This window comes from Anthonomus grandis, chromosome 22, assembly GCF_022605725.1.
Source record: "Anthonomus grandis grandis chromosome 22, icAntGran1.3, whole genome shotgun sequence".
NCBI lineage: Eukaryota > Metazoa > Arthropoda > Insecta > Coleoptera > Curculionidae > Anthonomus > Anthonomus grandis.
Genome location: NC_065567.1, coordinates 6,256,000 through 6,276,729, shown reverse-complemented (window position 1 = coordinate 6,276,729; position 20,730 = coordinate 6,256,000). Strand labels below are relative to the sequence as shown.

General features: G+C 32.2%; 1 long non-coding RNA gene across 1 annotated transcript; it reads right to left on the bottom strand.

Annotated features, from left to right (window-relative positions):
• Nucleotides 1-570: 570 nt before the first annotated feature.
• LOC126748656 (uncharacterized) lies at nt 571-19,692 on the bottom strand. Its single transcript, XR_007664790.1, has 2 exons — nt 19,340-19,692; nt 571-3,036 (listed from the first exon to the last, which is right to left on the bottom strand). It is a non-coding gene; the product is annotated as an uncharacterized LOC126748656 (long non-coding RNA).
• Nucleotides 19,693-20,730: the final 1,038 nt, after the last annotated feature.

The following is a 20,730-nucleotide window of genomic DNA, read 5'->3' as shown; positions in this document are numbered from 1 at the left end:
TCAATTCAGGTTCTTGCACTTTGAAAGCTGGTGTTTTGGCATTATATACACTATTTAACATAATATTACCTCTTAAACAGCAGACCTCAATGATAAAATCAGACGCACTGCTTCAAGTTCGTATAAATTTCAATCAAGTGTCCATTTTAGATAGACAAGCCTTAATTTTTTTTAAACGTTTCGGAATAGATACTTAAAAAGTGTATTATTGTATACATATGTAGCGGAGTTGATTTGACATATTTGCTGAAAAATTTGTCACGCGGCATAAATTCATCACAAAGATAACAACAAATTACAATTATTCGAATAATCATACAATCTAAAACCATTACATCGTAATATATATTTTTTAGATATCTTGGTAACTTAGAGCCTTTGAAGCCTTTAGGTATCGGTGTAGAAAACTATCAATACATTTATATGTACATCCTCCTTTTTGATTTTCTCCTCACTTCTATTTCCTCAATCCAGTAGCCAAAACCATAAATGCAAATATATTTGCTAACACACAGTAGTTGGCAGAATATTAAACCTATAAATATTGGGTTGAGAAACTAAAACACAAAATACAATAGTAATGAACATTTTATTGAATGTGTAAACCTCAGGCTAATCATTGACAATAAACAATTATCCCTTTTAAAACTTTTATTTACAGTAAAATTTACCAGTGCAAAGGGGAGAAAACAAACGAACTATTGGGCGTGTCAAATAGAAGAGAAAGAGAGCAAACGTGACCTTACAGAGTTAAATTTAAAATAAAGTACTATACTTATTCTAAACAATCCCATTAATATCTAATAATTAAATAAACTTATACTGGCCTACAACGATACCTGCGTCTGCGAGGCATAATTGAGACGGGAGGAAAATATGGCCGCTTCATTAGCGTGCGTTATTCTTTTATTTTTTAGAAAGTAATAAAATAAATTAAAAAAAAAATAGCTGATTTAAACAAAAAAAAACTTTGTTATTTTAAATCCTAAATATTGATTTAAATAACATTTCATTTTGGGTGTTTATTATACTGAAAACGATTAAACATACTATTTTACTTTCAAGCTTTCAAAAAAATTGTGCTATGTAATGCAATCACATCAAGTATAATAAATACATTAATGAATATATTATTATGTCACACTTTTTAGGGTAATAAACGGATTATTAGATTGAAAAAATATATTGCAGATACCTATTGCAATTACGCGGGTGTAATTGCAATTAGTATCTTAAAAAATCTTAGAAAGAAAATTAGTTATTGATAAAAATGCACCCTGTATCTGATTTTTATTACGAATTCAATTATGTATGACATGTGACTTTTTTTTGATACTTAAAATGAAAGAATGCTCTTTTTAAATTTGATGTATTATTATCCTCAAATACACCGGCTGACCTTTATCGCCATAAAGAAAAGTTTGATATGCTGACAAACTACATTTTGTGCCTCAAAATATGTTGATCCAGCAGCAAGGCATCTTAAAAAATTTCCAAAACGAAAGCAACCATGGTGGCTCGAGATTTAAAAGAATAATATCATTATTATAGTTTATTTAAAAAGCCTCTTATGTTTCAAAAAAAGGTCTATTTTTGAAGGAACCCAAAATAAAGGTTTAGAAGCTGTTGTTAAGGTAGATTTAGTCAGTTAAACACTGTATTTGACTTTCGGGAAAGTCAAAATAAAATACTGTATTTAACGAAAGGCATATAATAATAGTTGCCAAGCGCTTTCGGCCGTAGGCCATCAAGTTTAAAAAAATATATTATTTGCGTAAAAAAAGGAATAATGTATTAAAATTCTATAGTTAAACTGTCAACTATTATCATAATAATGAATTAAATTAACCACTTTAATCAAGACTTACTTCCGACCTACTCAACATTTACTACAATTTGTTATTAACACGAATCCTGCTAGATAGTCGCATCTAAACCCATTAGTACCTAGTGTCTTTGTTTTTTATTTCTAGAGAAAAAATATTTATTTTGCATTTAAAATGATCCATCGCTTTACTCTACTAGGAACGGCTCATGCGAAAATCCCCATAAAAAGGAGATTTTACACACCTGTAATATACAATTTTTTTCTGCTACACATGAAAAAATTTAAAATAACAATACCAAGTTACTTTACGTGCACTAGTAGTAAAAAATACTTTACAAACTAGTGTGTAGGTATGTATTCTTAAGTGTAAAACAGTTTGACGAAACGCGAATCAAAACACTATTACTTTCTTATAAATTTATGTGTCACAAATATAAATTCCTATTGAAAAGATATTACTGTCACAATCAAAAGCCACTTCCAAATTGTGAAACTCGATTGGTCGCCAGCAGCCAAAACTTCTAAAGCTCCTATTTAGATTTTAATAAAAGTTTGTGTGATTGGCACTAATGAATATTTTAATCAATATAATTCAATATCAATATAGCCTTCATACACATCATTAAAAAACCTAAATGACCCCATTTTATGTTCACTTTTATATCTACAAATACCTAAACAGACTAGCAAAAAAATCGTGAATAAGGCCTGTAACTTTTTAATTACTTGATGTACGAAAAGCGGCCTTAAATAGACTTTTTCATTAAATTATTCACCACATTTCTAGATTCCTTGCCATGGAGACCCATCTTTTTTTTTTAATGGAACCCCAGACGTTTCTTTGACCGACACTTCAAGCTATGTAGAGTTACTGATTAATTTTCTGTCAAAGATTTTTAATTTACTTACGCTAAAACCTCATCTTAATGAAAATCAAGAATCAATTAAAATTTTAATAATCAGTTGTTAAGGAAATATGAAAAGATCGCAAAATTAAGATGCAACACCGATAATAACTTCGCAAGAAACAAAATCTAATGGCATTATTAATAGATACAATTTTCATTATTGGTCAACTGAGAGTAATCACTGGCTTCAGGAATCCATAGATGGAAATTGGAGTACTGAATTTGAAAATATCTCGACCTCCTCAGGAATGACAACTGCTTGTTGCTAAATGGTGTTAAAAGATGACTTAAAACTTGTTACTGAAACAAACATAAATCTGTCTCTAATTTGCATTTATATAAATTAACCTTAATAAATGTTAAAATATCAGAATTTCAAATGTTTCTAAGCTCTAGTACTGTTTATGAAGTTATTAAATCATTTATAAGTGTATAACAATTTAAACTTCATCACATAACCTGCTGTGTTCTATTTGTTAGAAACCATTTAACAAGTTGTGCAGACGACATGCTAAAACCAATGAAATGCAAAATTGATACAAGAATAGAGTTATTAACCATATCAAAAGCTTTACTATAGTTTAAAAGGATTACAGCACTTGTTTTTCTGTGCGATATGTGCCGGCAACTTTTAAGGCCTATATACAGGGTGTTCCGTTGATCATGTTACAAACTTCTAGGGCAGATAGAAAACGTCAAAAGGAAAACAAAAGTTCATATAAACATGGGTCCGGAAAAGCTTCCTCAGGGAGCTAGAGCTCTTTATCAATAGGAGTGACTGGAATTTATAGATGTCATGATTGTGAATGATGGTGGACCAGATAAATTTCATTGTCAGTCTTGAGCAATTATATACTGATTTTAATTTTAAATGTCAAACTGAAGTGTTTTGTGGTGATAACAATATTGATACCATCCCTTTTAATAGTCCTAACTATCCTAGGTCGAGAGAGGTTGCCTGCCAATATTTAAACGTTTTAGCTCCTGGAGGGTTTGTCAGTAAAATTAATTGCCCTACAAGGGTAGAAGGTGGTGGCAGGAAATCTTGTCTTGATCATTTTAAGGTAAAAGAATCGAACTTAATTGTTTTAAAGGGTAGTCATTCGGATCACTTTTCCACTCTTTCAAATACACATATTTCTCTAAGAAATTAACGCACCACTTTGAAAAATTAAAATATTTTATTACCGTTAATAAAAATTTCCATTATAATGGTATATATATGTTTTGCAAGCCCTAATATACGCTATTCATAAACTTGGTATTTGTTGACTGTGTTTATCGCTATAGTTTTTTTTGCCACAAAATAGAAATATTCATATAATGTACTAATTCAAATTCCAAGTGTTCACGAATTCGAGAAGTATTATTATTCGAATACTGTTTATTTGTTGATAATTTTTATTTGTGTTTATTATGGAGCATCAATCACGTGATTTAACCCGCGATGAATGTGCCCAAGCAGTGATACAATAGTGGGGTACTTCGCCAGCGACTTAGGGAATACAATTTAACACCTAGAATAGCCGCCCGAGGTCCTCTATTAACTGCAGAGCATCGCAGGGGGAGACTCGGAATCGCCTACGGATATCCGTAGGCGATTAAGAGCGATCCAACCAAACAACATACAGGAAGTGGGAGAGAGGCCGATGTGATTCAGATTTGGAGAAAACTAGGTCAAAATTAAATACGGCAATTAATTTTAAGTATGGACCGACGACGTGAGGCTGTTATACGTGATACAGGTGGAAATACTTGTTATTAAGACTTTTTTTTCATATTTTAGTCTAATGTTTATTTTTATAAACATTACTTTTCTTAGAATTGTCCGTTTTATTTTTTTTTGTTGTACTTCAACCTGAATGATGGTTGACAGATGGCTGTAGTTACTAATAAAATGTAGAATAAATCTGGGGAAATTTAATTTTTTATTCTTTGCCTGTTTACAAAAAAATGATTTATTGAAGGTGGTGCGTTAATTTCTCGGAGAAGTGTATTATTTTACAAAAAAAATTAAAACAATAACATATAACAAAATAAATATATCAAAGTATTAAACAAAGATAAATTATCTACTGTATTTGAAACAGAAACCTGGGAAAGTGTCCTAATTAAACATGATCCAAACCTCTGTAGCAACAACTTTATAAAAATTGTTTTACACTGCATGGAGCAACTTCTCAAAATGTCAAATGCAAGAATAGAGTTAAAAAGCCGTGGATTACACAGGGAATTTTATCATCCATTAGGCATAGGGATAACCACTATAAAAAAGTGTCAAAAATCTCTTAATGTGAATCTGAAAAATGAATATATCCTCTACAGAAACCTATTGACTAAATATTTAAAATTGGCTAAAAACAAATATTTTAAAAATTTATTTCAGAATAACTGTAAGAATCCTAAGGATACATGAAAAACAATAAAATTTGCTTTGAACGAAAATTCTAAAATAAATAATATAACTTGTATTAAGTGCGATAATGGATCTCTAATAACTTGGCCAAGGCCTCTGACACTGTGTGACCATATATTACTGGAAAGGCTTGAAATTAAAGGAATAAGAGGACATATTTACAAACAATTCAAGTCCTATCTAGAGAATCGCATTCAAACAGTTAGCATAAATGAAGCCCTGAGTCTATCAGTTCCAGTGATGTATGGGGTGCCACAGGGAACAGTATTGGGTCCAGTGCTTTTTGTGCTCTATATTGATTTGTTCTTTTTATTGTTGAACGATAATGCGATCTAATATGCTGGTGACACGGCTATCGCTATTTGTGAGAACACATGGACTGAATCTGACAAAAGGGTAGAACTTATTATGTCAGTGGTAAAGACTTGGTTTGATTTTAGCTTACTTTCCTTGAATACAGAAAAATCCTTTTTTATTTGCTCTTCAATGACTGAAGCTAGATCAACTGAAATGAAGCTAGATCAACAAAACACTATTTTAAAATTTATTTTATTTGAAAGTAAGCGTTTTTGCCCAAGAAAATTTATTTGCGGAAGCTAACGTTATGCAGATTTTTCAACTTTACATTAAAACCATTGTTGCAGCAAGACAAGTAACAGAATATTTCTCTGGGCGGATGAAAACTGTAGTGATAAAGCAGCACATGGGCCAGTCTTTTTTTTTTTTTTTTTTTTTTGTTTTTTTTTTTTTTTTTATGGTAAACACAAGCACAAGAGGAAAATTCTATGTGACTCTTGGAGTGGTGCTTGCGCGAAGATATTTGTGGGCATTTATCTTGAATCGCTGTAGGTTGTACGCGTCGGGAAATATGTGAGGTGGAAGCCCGTTCCACAAAGAAGATGTTCTCCAGATGAATGAGTCCCGATACAGCGACGTCCTTGGGGTAGGCAGGTGGACTCGATGTTGATGAGCCGCAACTGCTAGACGCATCCTTCTTGCCGGAACAGCCCTGGGTGGAATCAGGCCTGCCAGCTCAGAGGAGCACTTACCGTGATAATAACCGTGATATTATATATTGTATTGAAATAATTATGAAATTTGCTTAAAAAACTAGAGGCCTATGGAGCCAGAGAAGTTCCCCTCAATCTTTTAGAATCATACTTGTCAAATCATAGGCAGTTTGCACATTCATAGTAATGGTAGATAGTACAAGTCTTTGTAGTCAGGAAATAAAAAAGGCGTGTCTCAGGAATGTTCTGACCGTTGCTGTATATAGCTATACCAATGATGTCACTAAAATCTCTGAAAGACTGGTTTAGCATGAATAACTTTTTACTGAATGTCAAGAAAAAAAAAATTTATGGAATTTCAGTACAGGATATCATATTATGCCTACCATATATTATGAACCCCTTAATAAACATAATAAATACTTGTCTTTTGAGGCATTTTTCCCGTCATTCAATGTCCTCAAAAGACACACGAATGACGATCAATGCTTGTCGGTATGAGCGATAAGCATTTTGCCAGCAATATAAAAAATCATAGAGAAATTAATTATCAACAAAAAATTTTTTTTTGCAGAAGAAACATAGATAATACCGACTTACCAGTCAGGATTTAGGAAAAAGTTCAGCTCGTCAGCATGGTTGAACTAAATGCAATGAAATCTCAAGCTGTCATAATAGAGCAAACCAAATAAAAAGAATTTCCAATATTCCTTTAATAACAGAAACCAAAAATTTATGTCTTATAATAGACAATTCAGTAAACTTTACAACGCGTATTGATAATAAAATAAAAGCAGCCTATATACAACTAAAAATATTTTTTACTTAAAAAATACTTTGCCCCAAAAAAAAACATTACCTTTGCAACTCTCTTATCTTATCCTTTTTTGACTATTAGGACTTATGCATGCTGAATAATAACTTTTTCTTTGAAGGTTGAACTATGTGCAAGAAGATATAGAAACAAGAGATATTTAAAAATATTGGTATATTTATTACTTTTATATTTATGAAAATAACTCAATTTACTAATATCAAATTTTAAATGAGTTGCATTAAATACTCATTAACTATATTTTTTCCACCAAAAACTGAATCTCACCAAAATTCCCATTAAATATCCCTAACCGCCCTAAAAATCAAAGTGACGTATTAAAAAATCACTAAATTTACTGGTAAAACCACCAATCTGACAGCACTGTTAGGGTGTCTAGCACGTTGTGTCAAACCTTGGATCGTCCGGAAGTCTTGGACATTGCTTTTATTCAATATCCTGTATTCATAGTCAGATGACAAGCGCATAAAAATATCCCCTATCTTGCAGTCACTACATTCTACATGTCATTTTCCTATAACCCACATGTGTGTGAGTTTATTTAGCTATTCAGTGACTTCATTATATTCAAAGGTTTTACCACTATTTTTATTAAAAATATATTTCTGGTGGTATTTTTATAAATTTTAATTCCCCTTGGATATTAGAAATTCATAAAAAGGGCCTAATATTATGAGACTTTATGATATGGGAATGTGTGTATGAAATAACATGAAATTTTAATATCTTTATATTAATTTATTTAAAAAATTTAAATTAACAAGCGAAAGCTGTTTTTGTCCTGTCAAAGTAGTTGGATTGATGTTTTACTTAACTTATTTATTTTAACCAAAATTTGATATAAAGGAACTGTTTTTAATAAGAACCTTCTTTCAGAAAAAGCTAAAAATTAAAACCTCAGGTATACATTGTGTAAAAGATATGAGTACATATATTTTAAAGGATGATCAGGGGGGTTCACCTTAACAAATTTTGTCAAACTCAATAATAAGAGATTTGTTACCCCTATGTTTTATCAACTTACTTTTGCTTATTTTGACTTCCCCTATCATCCATTAAAAGATTTGTACTTATATATTTCACACTTAAATTATCTTAATTATGTATTTTTTTTAGCAACTCGATCACATAGAATTTTATCTATGGTTTTGAATGAAAAAGAAAATAACCCAGCCTCCTAGCAGTACCGAGCAACCGTTTCTGAAACTGCATTATTCACTGAGTTCAGTGAAGCCTATAAAGAAGTCCCATAGATGAGATCCTATTACCGATAGACGGAGATGATGCTGAAAATAAATTCATTTCGCTGAGCAACGTTCAACAGCAAATATTTCAAAATGTCCTCAGTGAAGCCAAACATGAGTACCTTGTAGAAACTGATGAAATAACAGACAACACTAATTCATTAGTGCTTCACATTTAGAAGAGAGTAACATTAAACAAAAAACATTTGAAAGAAGAGAGGAAGCCCTCAAAAGGAGACAAGAAGACATATCTGTAGCATTTTTTTTTAAAGATGTTGGAAAATAAATGTTGCTACACAGTGAATGGCAGCTCTATATTGATAGGTCTTTGATCATAGGTTGATAAATACTTAACACCTTGCCACAAATCAAAATTTAAAAAAAATTAGGCACCACACAATTTAAATTATCATACCTTTTGTTTCTTTAACACTTTAACTGCCATGCCAAATTCAATGGAAGGGTCACGTGCGCAAAGGTTATTTTTTTATAGAAAACTATTTAAAATGGCTATGTAACACCCACTCATATGTTATAAATTTTAGTTTTATTATTATTATGCCCGTAGGGCTAGTGTATAAAATATATACACGAGGCGTAGAAGTGAAAAATTAAAAAAATCTATATATATATATATATATATTTTCTACGCCGCGTGTATACGGCGATATACACGGTTTAGACAGGAAAAATCCTGTCTTTGCGAATCGCAAATATTCATTATTTTCGTCTGGAACGTAGTGCAGTGTTGTAGTTCTTGTGTCGCATGTACCACATACGGTGTTTTTGTTGTTGAAATGGACACATACGAGGAAGAACAAGCTAGGTTGCGTAGAATGTGGGAGGAAGATTCTGATATGAGTGTGGATGAAAAAAGGAGGTATTATCGATTACAAGGAGAAATTGAGCCTAAAGATTTTATCCATGGGAAAAGCTATTGCTCCACCTAATCAGCCATCTGCATCAATACACAAACTAATTCAGGTAGAAAAAAAAAGCCGTTGTGTTATATGCTATCAAAAAAATAAAAATAGTCATGACAGAAAATATGCTATAACTAAAACCAAGCAAATTACAACTAAATGTGAGTCATGCATTGAAAAGTTTCTGTGTTAAGAATGTTTTTTCAACAGGCACAATATTTTGCCTAAAATAAATAATTAGGCTCAAAGTAGTGTACTTACGTTTTTCTGTGTTTTTTTTCTGGTTTTTTATGTAATGTTTCAAATAAAGTTCCGCTGTCAAAACTAAAAACTGTTTTTTATTTCAAAGCAATAAAAAAAAATAATACAATAATCAAAAAAAAATAAATCAAAACTCGAAGCTAAAATCATTTTGTCATTGCCCCACGCCATGTTAAACGATATCCCATAAGAAATGCACGTAAAGCGTGCTACTCGAGGATACACGCGGCAAAAATTTGTTGAATGTATGTGTATACCAGAATATACATGTGGCGATATGGGACAATCTATTGTGTATACTATGGGATACACATGACAGTTAAAGTGTTAACATTAGCTCACTATTTAATCTTTTTAACCACCTTGAATCAGTTTCTCAAGAACAACCCTTTTAAAAATTCTTGAGACTTAATTTAGATGTTTATTCTTTATTTACGGGATCAACCCCATTACAAAACAAAGATATTCAAATACAAAATAATATTTTAGCCTAGCACCCAATTTAATACTCCATAACAAATATTATTTTTGTTAATATAATATGTTGCTACATTCATACAACTTATAATAATAATAATAATACTTCTTTATTTGCTCATATACATCCAACAGCCATTGTCAAAAAGTATAGACTGTCAAACGCCAATAATACAGTGCGTAAAGGGGGATATTAATGTATCAGAGTTTTACCTACATAACATATCAAACAAAAAACTTACATTTTGCTCACAATATAAAACAAAATACAATTTTGGTTCGAATCAGAAATGCTCACTAAGTATATATGAAACATTTATTATACAGGTATGAAAGTATAATATTCGATAAATTTTGATAGACTAGGTTAAAGACTATTCGTCCGATGAGTATGGACAGATCTCCAAAATCAGGTTTATCGTTACTTGCTTAAATCTATTTAAATGTAGTTGTTTTGTGGTTTCGGGTATTGCATTAAACAGTTTTATGGCATTAGTCTTATAGCCCTTATGGGTCAGACTAAGCCGGTGTTGTGGAAGTAACAGATTTCCCCCATGTCTGGTGTCATATAGGTACCTACTATTTACAGTGCTAAATCTAAAAGAGTGTGTTCTAGCAAACATCAGACATTGGTCAGGCATTGTCATGATTTTTAAATTTTGGAATAAAGGTCTACAACTATCTGTTGGTTTTTTGTTTTCTAGAATTCTGAGTGCCGATTTTTGCAACTTAAATGTTCTCTGCCAGTCAGCCGAGTTACCCCAAAATAACAGTCCATATGACAATTTTTATTGAAAAAGTCCTATATACGCCGTTCTACATACTACTGGAGGCGCCAATTGAACAATTTTGCGCAACAGAAAAAGAACCGACGAGATTTTTATTGCCAGATCTATAATATGGCTCTTTCATGATAATTTATTATCTAGATAAACACCCAGATATTAGAGATAGTGGTAGGGCCAAACCATTTGCAAGTTGTTTCAATATTTTATTGCTCAAACCAAAGATGTCTTTAGCAGAACTATCACTTAAACTTTTTAAAAGATCAATGACCTCTATTTCGGTAACAGGTGAGAGAAATACTGTTGAATTATTATGTACATATTTTGCTGAAAATTGTACAGGGTCATTAGATTTTTGCAGTGCATTTGTAATTCACAAGCTATATTCACAAAGAATTTGTTAAACTCATCGGGAGTTACATTACATTTCGAATTACTAGAATCATTATTTTTTGTTTCTTTAATGATGTTCCAGATGGTTTTGGATTTGTTATGACTATTTCCTATTTTGTTTGTATAATACGAGTGTCTCGCTTGTTTTATTGAAGTTTAAGTTATCTCTCAATCTCTTCAGTTCATTATTAAACCATTTTTTTTCTTTATTTTTGGTGAGAATTGTTTTAGTTTTTTTGGGAATATGAAAGTTTATAATAGACATTAGAACATTGAGAAATATTTCAAAAGAATTGTCAACGTTACAATTATTATCAAGTACCAACAACCAGTCAACGTTTAATAATGAAGTAACACAGAGAGAAAATCTCTCTCCACAATACGGTCTGAACTCTAAGACCGTTATGTGGGTGTTTTTAGTACTTTCATTTATTGATTCATCATATGTATTAGTAATAGCCATATGATCTGACATATAAGTGTCCCATAGAGTACATTTACAATTAATTGCACAATTTGTTATGAAGTTATCAAGGCAACTACTTTTTGTGGTTTTTGAGATTTTAGTTGCGCTAATTACCAGGAATTTAAAATCATATGTGCTGACAAGTTGGGTGAACTTAGCTGAAATGAGGTTATCCGCTAGTAGATCTACAGTGCGAACGTAAAGGTTGGAATAAATTCATTTAAAATTCAGGGGTATGTTCAAAAAAAAACGCTCGGACATGTCGATTTTTATTTTTAACTGCGGGTTTTCTTACTATAATTTTATGTATACAGGGTGGCCCAAAAATAAGTTACTGTCATCAACGTAATTTTTTTAAATGTAAACACCTATTTTTTATTTTAGATTTAGGTTCTACATCAAATTCTAAGTACATTTCATGTACCATGTCCTATACCTAAACTCGACCGTTGACGATTGAACACAATAAAAGGCTATTTTTGGAAGAGTTATTTATATCAAGCAACCTATCAGTTATTGTTTGGTTATTTACATTTGTGGTTGGTGTTTTTGATTGTTAACTTGTCACAATTTGTTGACATCAAATAATTTTGAGTGAATTTAGTTTGATTTAGATGCCTAAGCAAAGTTTTGCTTGTGTTAAGTTTATCAAAAGATAAAATTAAAATTTCAAAAAATGGTACGTCTTAGTGAGCGAGAGCGAATAGAGATTTTGATGATGATTGGTTATGGAAACAGGATGCGCACTCAGATGGAAGTCTGTGAAATTTATCATGCCAAGTATCCTGATAGGCCACGTATATCTCAAAGTAGTGTCAGTAAAATAGAACAGAAATATCGGGATTTGGGTCATGTCAGGGATAATTATACGAAAGGTCGGTCAAGTATATCAGAAGAGAAGCAACTAAATGTTTTGCTGGCAGTTGAAGAAAATTGCCATAAAACGACTCGCAATATTGCGTTAGAAAATCAGATATCCCAGACATCCGTCGTTAAGTATTTAGGTATAAATAAATGGCACCCTTACAAAGTTCAATTGGTTCATGAACTAAATGAAGATGACCCAGATAGGCGTTTAGAATTTTGTGAGAGACTTATGGACTTGTGCCATGCTAATCCACAATTTTCAAAAAAAATTGTATTTTCTGATGAGGCAACATTTTGTCTTCATGGTAGTGTAAACCGGCAAAACTGCCGATATTGGGCTACTGAGAATCCGCACTGGATGATGGAGTGCCACAGCCAAGTCCCTCAAAAAGTAAATGTTTGGGCGGGGGTGATTGAAAACAGGGTTATAGGGCCCTTTTTCTTTGAAGGATACTTGAATGGTGAGAGGTATTTAGAGTTTTTAGAAAATGACTTGGTTCCATGCCTTGCCACTTTATACCCCGATCCAGAAGACCCGGATATATTAGATAATTCCTTATGGTATCAGCAAGATGGAGCTCCAGCCCATTACACTCGTCCCGTGCGCCAGTACCTGGATACCGTTTTCCCTGGACGTTGGATTGGTCGGAGGGGTGCAATTGAATGGCCGGCCAGATCGCCGGATCTGACTCCTTTAGATTTTTTTTTGTGGGGGTCTCTTAAGTCCAAAGTTTATGTTAATCGGCCAAACAACATTGAAGACTTAAAAATTAGAATAACGGAAGAAATAAGATTGATAGAACCTTCTGTTATCGATAACGTTTTACAAGAATTTCAGCATCGACTGGGATATTGCCAAGAGGTTCGTGGCAGCCATTTTCAACACTTAATAAATTAATTAAAATATTTTTATGTATTCTTGCTTGATATAAATAACTCTTCCAAAAATAGCCTTTTATTGTGTTCAATCGTCAACGGTCGAGTTTAGGTATAGGACATGGTACATGAAATGTACTTAGAATTTGATGTAGAACCTAAATCTAAAATAAAAAATAGGTGTTTACATTTAAAAAAATTACGTTGATGACCGTAACTTATTTTTGGGCCACCCTGTATACATAAAATTATAGTAAGAAAACCCGCAGTTAAAAATAAAAATCGACATGTCCGAGCGTTTTTTTTAACATACCCCTGAATTTTAAATGAATTTATTCCAACCTTTACGTTCGCACTGTATATTTAAATCACCATAAATAAAGGTACGTTTGCGTCTATGTCTCGTTGTTCAACTTTTAATAAATAGAAACAAGGTCATAAAACATCTTCTCATCTGGTCCGATTCTTGTGCTGGGCAGAACAAAAATTTTAACCTAATATGCCTATATCAATATCTAATTTTAAAAGGATATGTCAAAGTTATAGACCATAAATTTCCAGAGGTGGGATACTCTTTCTTGGATTTGGATAGATTTTGGAATTATTGAAAAAAAATTATGAAAAATTGAGAGAATATTATCTGCAGACCAATACAGAGATGTTATAAAAGAAGCAAGTAAGAAAAACTCTGTTATTAACATGACCAATCATTTTAATTAAGAGCACTGGTGCGGCAGTTGAAAAAAAAGTTTTTCATATAAATTAATCAGTTAAAACATTGTTATCTATATTCTTTTTCAGAAAAAAAAAACCAAACTATAAAAAATTATTCTCCTACAGTACAATGGTTCACAGTCTAAGACAGATGAGAGAGACAAAGAGATTACAATGTTTACATCATTTTTGTACTTCTACTATCACACTACAGGGAATCAGGACAAGTTCAGATCCTTTTGAAAGCAATATCTATGTGCTCTAAAACAAGCTAAAATCAAAGCCAATAACAATCTCATTAAAACTGCAAAAAAACCTTCTAAATGTAAGTAAGGAATTATTAACAGTCAAAGGGCTGACATATATATCATTAAAAAAGACCCAGAGAGTTTTAGGAACTATTTCAGCACAATAGCCATTCCTATTTGATTCCTAATAGCTATTCCATTTTGGAGAGTGTCTATGTGTCCTTAAATTCTGGAGAGTCCGCGGCGGCAAAGTTTTGCGATTTATCCAAGGCATTTGATTGTGTAGATCATGGAATACTGCTGTCTAAGCTGAATAATTATGGCTTTAGAGGTGTGGCATTGAAATGGCTGGAATCCTATCTGTCTAATCATACCCAAAGAGTTACAGTATCTGGATGTTTATCTGACTCCAGATCCCTTAAAACTGGAGTACCTCAGGGTTCAGTGTTAGGACCACTATTATTTTTGCTCTATGTAAATGATTTGGGTTCATTAAAACTGCAGGGCAAAGTGGTTCAGTTTGCTGATGATACCACCATTTTATGGAATCATAGAGATTCTGATAATGTTAGAGCCCAGGTTTTTAAGGATCTTAAGATTTTATCGGAGTGGTGTGCTGCAAACAGGCTTGTATTTAATGTGGGCAAAACCTTTATTATGGGATTTAAGTGTGACGTTCAGGGCCTTATGTTTAGTGAAAACTCTCCCTTGCAATACAAAGAAAGCTGTAAGTTCCTTGGTATTACCATTGATGGTCACCTTCGCTTCGAAGATCATATCCTAAATCTTGCATCAAAATTATCCTCTGGATGCTTTGGAGTAAGAATGGCGGGGAATGAGCTGGGAGGGGTAGTTGCACGTTCAGTGTACTTTTCTCTTATTGAGTCCCATCTTCGTTATAGCTTGCCATTTTGGGGTTTAAGCAACAAGGGATTATTAAACATAATTTTTGTGATTCAAAAAAAGGCAGTTAGATACCTATGTTCTGCTGGGTTAAGAGATTCTTGTAAACCTCTCTTTGTATCTCAAAAAATCCTAACTATTTTTTCTCTTTTTATCTTAGAAACAGCTACTCTTATTCATAAATGTCCTAAACCTCCATCTAACACTGGTCATATGACTCGCCAGGTTAAAGATTTTCCCTTACCAATCCCTACATCCTCGCTCACCAAGAACGCACTTATATACCTTACCAAAAAAATTTACAACCATGTTCTTCTATGTATCAGACAAATTTTAGAAGTTAAGAAATTCAAAAAGAAATTAAAATCACTTTTACTATCCAGGGCATATTATAGCCTTGACGATTTCTTTAATGATACCTTTTGACCAGTGCTCTGACATCATTTTAGTGTTTTAGTGTGTTTCCTATTAAATTTTTTAATTTACTTCCTCTAAATTCTGTTTTATTGACAGCTTTACTTATTTTTTAATGAAATTTATCAAAAAGATGCTTTTTTTTCTCAATCTGTTTTGTTATGATTAATTTTGGTAATGTGTGTACATTTTATGGTAAAGTGTTTTAGAAGTTATGTTTGAAATTTAAAGTGAATTTGGAATTTTTTAGTTTTTAGGATGCTTGTACACAACTTTTGTTTTGTCTTACGTAATATAGCACATTTTCTTTCTTTTTTTCTATTCCTGAGAAAATATTAATCCATTAAGAAATATTAAAAATGTTAAAATGAACAACAAATTTTCTTTCAGTCCTGTCTCAGAAATTGAAGTTTAAAATATCATCACAAACCTTAAGAATAAAAAAAGTTCAGATGTTTTTGGTTTAACAGTTTTAATGTTTAATATCGATAGACATTATTTTCCTGCCTTTATGAAAACTGATAAACTAGTGCTTCCAGTCAGGTGTTTTTCCAGGAACTTAAAAAAAGTCCATCATAAGCCCAATTTCTAAAAAGGGAAATGAATCAGATGTTTCAAACTATAGGCCCAATATCTGCTTCCAATAATTTCAAAATTTGTAGAAAAGTGCTTGGCAACTTGGCTTTGGAAACAATGCCATACTAATACACTAGACCAAAAAAGAAACACAGTTATAGGCATTTTTAGGACCTCTTGTTGACAGCATGGATTTTAGAGGCGATGGATTTATAATTTTTAACTGAAAAACTTCAGATCTTGCAGGAAGGCTATAAATTGTTTGGGTAGGGAGTGTGTCATTGGTGGAAAAGATAAGTACCACAAGATTCAATTTTAGGACCTTTATTATTCCTAATATACATTAACAACCTTCCTTTATGTGAACCTGATTTATGATATTGTAGGTTTGCTGATGATCCAACCACCATAACTGGCAGCAATGATTTAATGGCTCAGCAAAAGGAACATGACATACAGTTGAGAGCTGAGACTTAAGTCCCTAAATTTTGAAAAATTATTTTTTCATTCAGAGACATCCATGACACCAATAGTCAAAAAATCATTTTAAAGTTTTGGGTACTCATCTAGAACCAAAACAGAATCTTCCGTTCAGACTGAGACTGTCTGTTAAAAATTAAGAAGTACCACATATCTCTTGAGAGGCTTGGCCTCTTCGGTATCTCAAGAAACTCTTAAAGACTGCTACCATGTATTCTTCCACTTAATAATGACATATGGGATAATAGCTTGGGGTAGTTCCAGTTCAGCAAAACATTTGCTTTACAAAGGAGAGCAGTCAGAATCTTAACCAACCTAGGATATCAAACAGATATAGATAAACATCTCATTTAAATTTGAAAAAATTGTAACAATAGGACAACACATCATGACCCTTAAACACATTATCATGAGCTATGTTTACAACATGTAGATCTATTAGGTGGATCAAGTGATAGACTATTTTTATTTAGAATAGCTCTCTTTGTAGTTTAAGTTGTTGTCTTTGTTTTAAGTATCGATTTTGAGGGTTAAATTAGTGCAGGATTATCATTTATTATGTTATTGTTATTTAAAAATAACAAAAATAACTTCATAATATTTTAAAATTTTTTTTCAAGGCCTAAACTTGTCCTTCTTTGCCTCTTTTTCTTTATTTTGCTGTAGAAAAATAAAAACCTGGTAAGCTAACATCCAATAAAATGTCAAACTTGTCATTTTGATATGTATAAGTGCTATTAACAAGTTGCTATTTGAATTGTTTATATTTGTGATGTAATTTACTATAGTTTGTAATGTGTTTATAATTATTAAATAATGTTTAACAGCTTTTTGTTAAATGTCTACATACATTGACATGTTTTTTGACTACTACAATTTTTTTTTTATTATTTATTTTATTGTGATGCATATACAGTATCGGACAAAATTAGAGAGACTTCTCGATTTGCCAACTCCAATTTGTTGTACTTTAAATAATATTAATATTTTTTAAGCAGTGTATACCGGAGTTGACAAGAATTCTATTATCAACAATTCATTTTTGTAGCTCATGTTTACATTTATTTAAAGAATGTTTTTAACATTGATAAAAAATTACTGCGACAGAATTAAAGAGACTCATTTTGTATTTAGTTTCGCTGAAGTCGCGATTAGTTTAATTTCTGTTTATTAGTTTGAGAATATCATTAGCAATGCCTCGTGGTAAACATTATTCCATAGACCTAAAAGAAAAAATTATAGAAGCCTATAACTCAGGTCGCTCACAAAAATTAATAAAAAAGCAATTCAACGTCAGTAAACAAATGGTTTCCAGAATAATAAAAAATTATCAGCTCCGTGGAAGAGTGACAAACCTTAAAAGAGGTGGCCGCAAGAGAAAAACCTCAGTACTGCTGGACAGGAGAATTAAACGACTAAGTCAGAATAATCCGCGTCTATCTTCAACACAGATTTTGGCTGAATTGGAGGCGCCTGGGGTTTCATCCAGGACTGTGCAGCGGCGATTAGTGGAGGCGGGGCTTCCTGGAAGGAGACCAGCAAAAAAACCCCATCTATCAAAAAAAAATGTAGCTGCTAGAATGTTATTTGCAACACGTCACCGTTACTGGACAGCTAAGGACTGGAATAAGGTTTTGTTTAGTGACGAGTCTAAATATAATATTTTTGGAAGTGACGGAGCGCAGTTCGTACATCGCCCAGCAAACAAAAGGCTTGATCCAAAATATGTTTCTGGTACTGTGAAGCACGGAGGTGGCAATTTAATGGTTTGGGGTTGTTTTTCGGGTTATGGAATGGGTCCTATCCACAAAATTGAGGGCACTATGGATAGATTTATGTATCGGACTATACTGGAAGATGTAATGTTGCCTTACGCCGAATGGGAAATGCCGCTAAGATTCACGTTCCAACACGATAACGACCCAAAACATACGGCCAAACTTGTGAAGGAATGGTTTTTGGCTAAAAAAATTCAAGTTTTAAAATGGCCACCGCAATCGCCGGACTTGAACCCAATTGAAAATCTTTGGGAGATTATAGAGAAAAAGATTCGCACTAAAAACATCGGGAATTGTGCTCAATTATTTGAAGAAATCGAGAATGCCTGGAAATCAATGGATCCGGCTGTAATTTCGAATCTCATTGGATCTATGCTGAATAGATGTGAAAAAGTTATCCAGAATAAAGGGTACTGGACAAAGTATTAGGTTAGTTTCATTAGTATAGGGTACAAATGTACTTTAAGGATAAGTCTCTCTAATTTTGTCGCACAGAATTTTTTGCATTTATTTATTTTTCCTAATAAATCTTGAGAAATGTTTTTTTTTTTAATTTATTTTAGTGCCTTTTTAAACTACTTCAAAACATAACATCCTTCAGCACAAAAAGAGGAATTTAATCATTTTTATCTTACATAAAAGACGTAAGTAGTCGAGTCTCTCTAATTTTGTCTGATACTGTAGATTTCATATTTTGTTTTATTGACCTATGTAAAATGTAAAACTGATGACATGAATAAATTATCTTTGGATCAACCAAATCGACATAACATATATGCTTTGTTAGCAACCTACTTATAATGCCTGTATCTCTTGATTTTTTTACAAGAGATTCTGGATCTTTGGGAGTTAGAGCTTTTTTTATGCTTTGAATATTTAGTTATTTATTGTTAATATCTGGAGAAAAAAAATTAGAAATATTCATATTTATACTTACACTTCTCAAGAAGCTCTCTTTAACAGCTCCCTTCACCAAACCTGCCTTTGTCCTTGGGCCTCCCTCAGGAAGTTACAATCTTATCTACCAGTAGTATCCAAGGGACCTTTTGTATTGCCCTCTTCCATATAGGATATATTCACAGAATAATACCTCTGAATAATGGATATGGAGCTGTAGAAGTCTTTGAGCCCACATTTTTTGCCCACTTGGCAAAAAATGGAGGTAACCCTTAGTCATAGTATACCCCCTCAATATTATTCTATGCCCTTAGTCCTTACCATAGAGTAATTAAAAGTATTTAATATTCATTTTTCTATGGTCCTTACTAAGAGTAAGTCAGTGTCAGAGTAAGGAAGTCCTGCCGCCTTCTTACAGGTGACAGTGTTTTTGACAGCTGACAGTATCAATTACAAAAAAGAAACTAATGCTTCATTCAGATGTTGTAATCTGAAATAGAAAAGAAATGTAAAATATCGAATATACGGATGGGTATTTATTTGGAATTCAATATATAAAAAAATCATTTATTTACAACAGGTTTGTTACTCAATTACAAAAAAGAATTAGATGTAAAAAAACAAAAACAGAGGCGAAAAAAGTATGGTAAAGTAGTTTAGCATATGCAAAGCAAGAAAAAAACAAAATATCAAATAAAATATGCGTTTCTAACCATAAAATAAAACCAAAACTAACCAATAAATAAAGGCTACTAAAAGGGAGTAATCGGTAATTATGTTAGGGCTTATAAACGTAATTTTTCACATGAAAAAAAAAATATGTCAAAAACGGTTACACTTAGGTATAGGACATTATACACAAAAATATACCTAGAATTTTACGTGAAAACCAAAAATGTAAAAATATACAGGATGTTCCATTTAAAATAACGAAATTAACACCTACTTCCGGTATAACCGTAAACGTCATAACTGTCAAGATATTTTAGTTGTGTGGCCCCACGAACTTAAAAATATACCTGGACTGCTAATGCATATGGCCACGATACCCAAAAATGACCACAGCATGGTGGCTGCCATTTTTGTAGTGGTTGTGTCCTTTTGATGTTGGTCACTCACATTTTTGGTGTTGCCAACAAAAAATATATTAAATAACGGTAATGAAGTTGACATTTGACGTATGAGTATAGCGGATTGCATAGTTAGTAGTTAGTAGTTTTTGACGATTTGTAAACGACGCTTGGGTATATCGTCTGGAACAGGCGATGTATCTTTCTCTTTATTTAATACGTGAATATTGTATCACCATCTTTATTTAAAGGCATTTGGTTCAGTTTCTCAAAACCGAATTATTGTGAATTGTCCGTCTGTGTTGTTTATATTAGAATAATATATTGAGTTGTTGACAGAATAATATATTTTTTCTATATA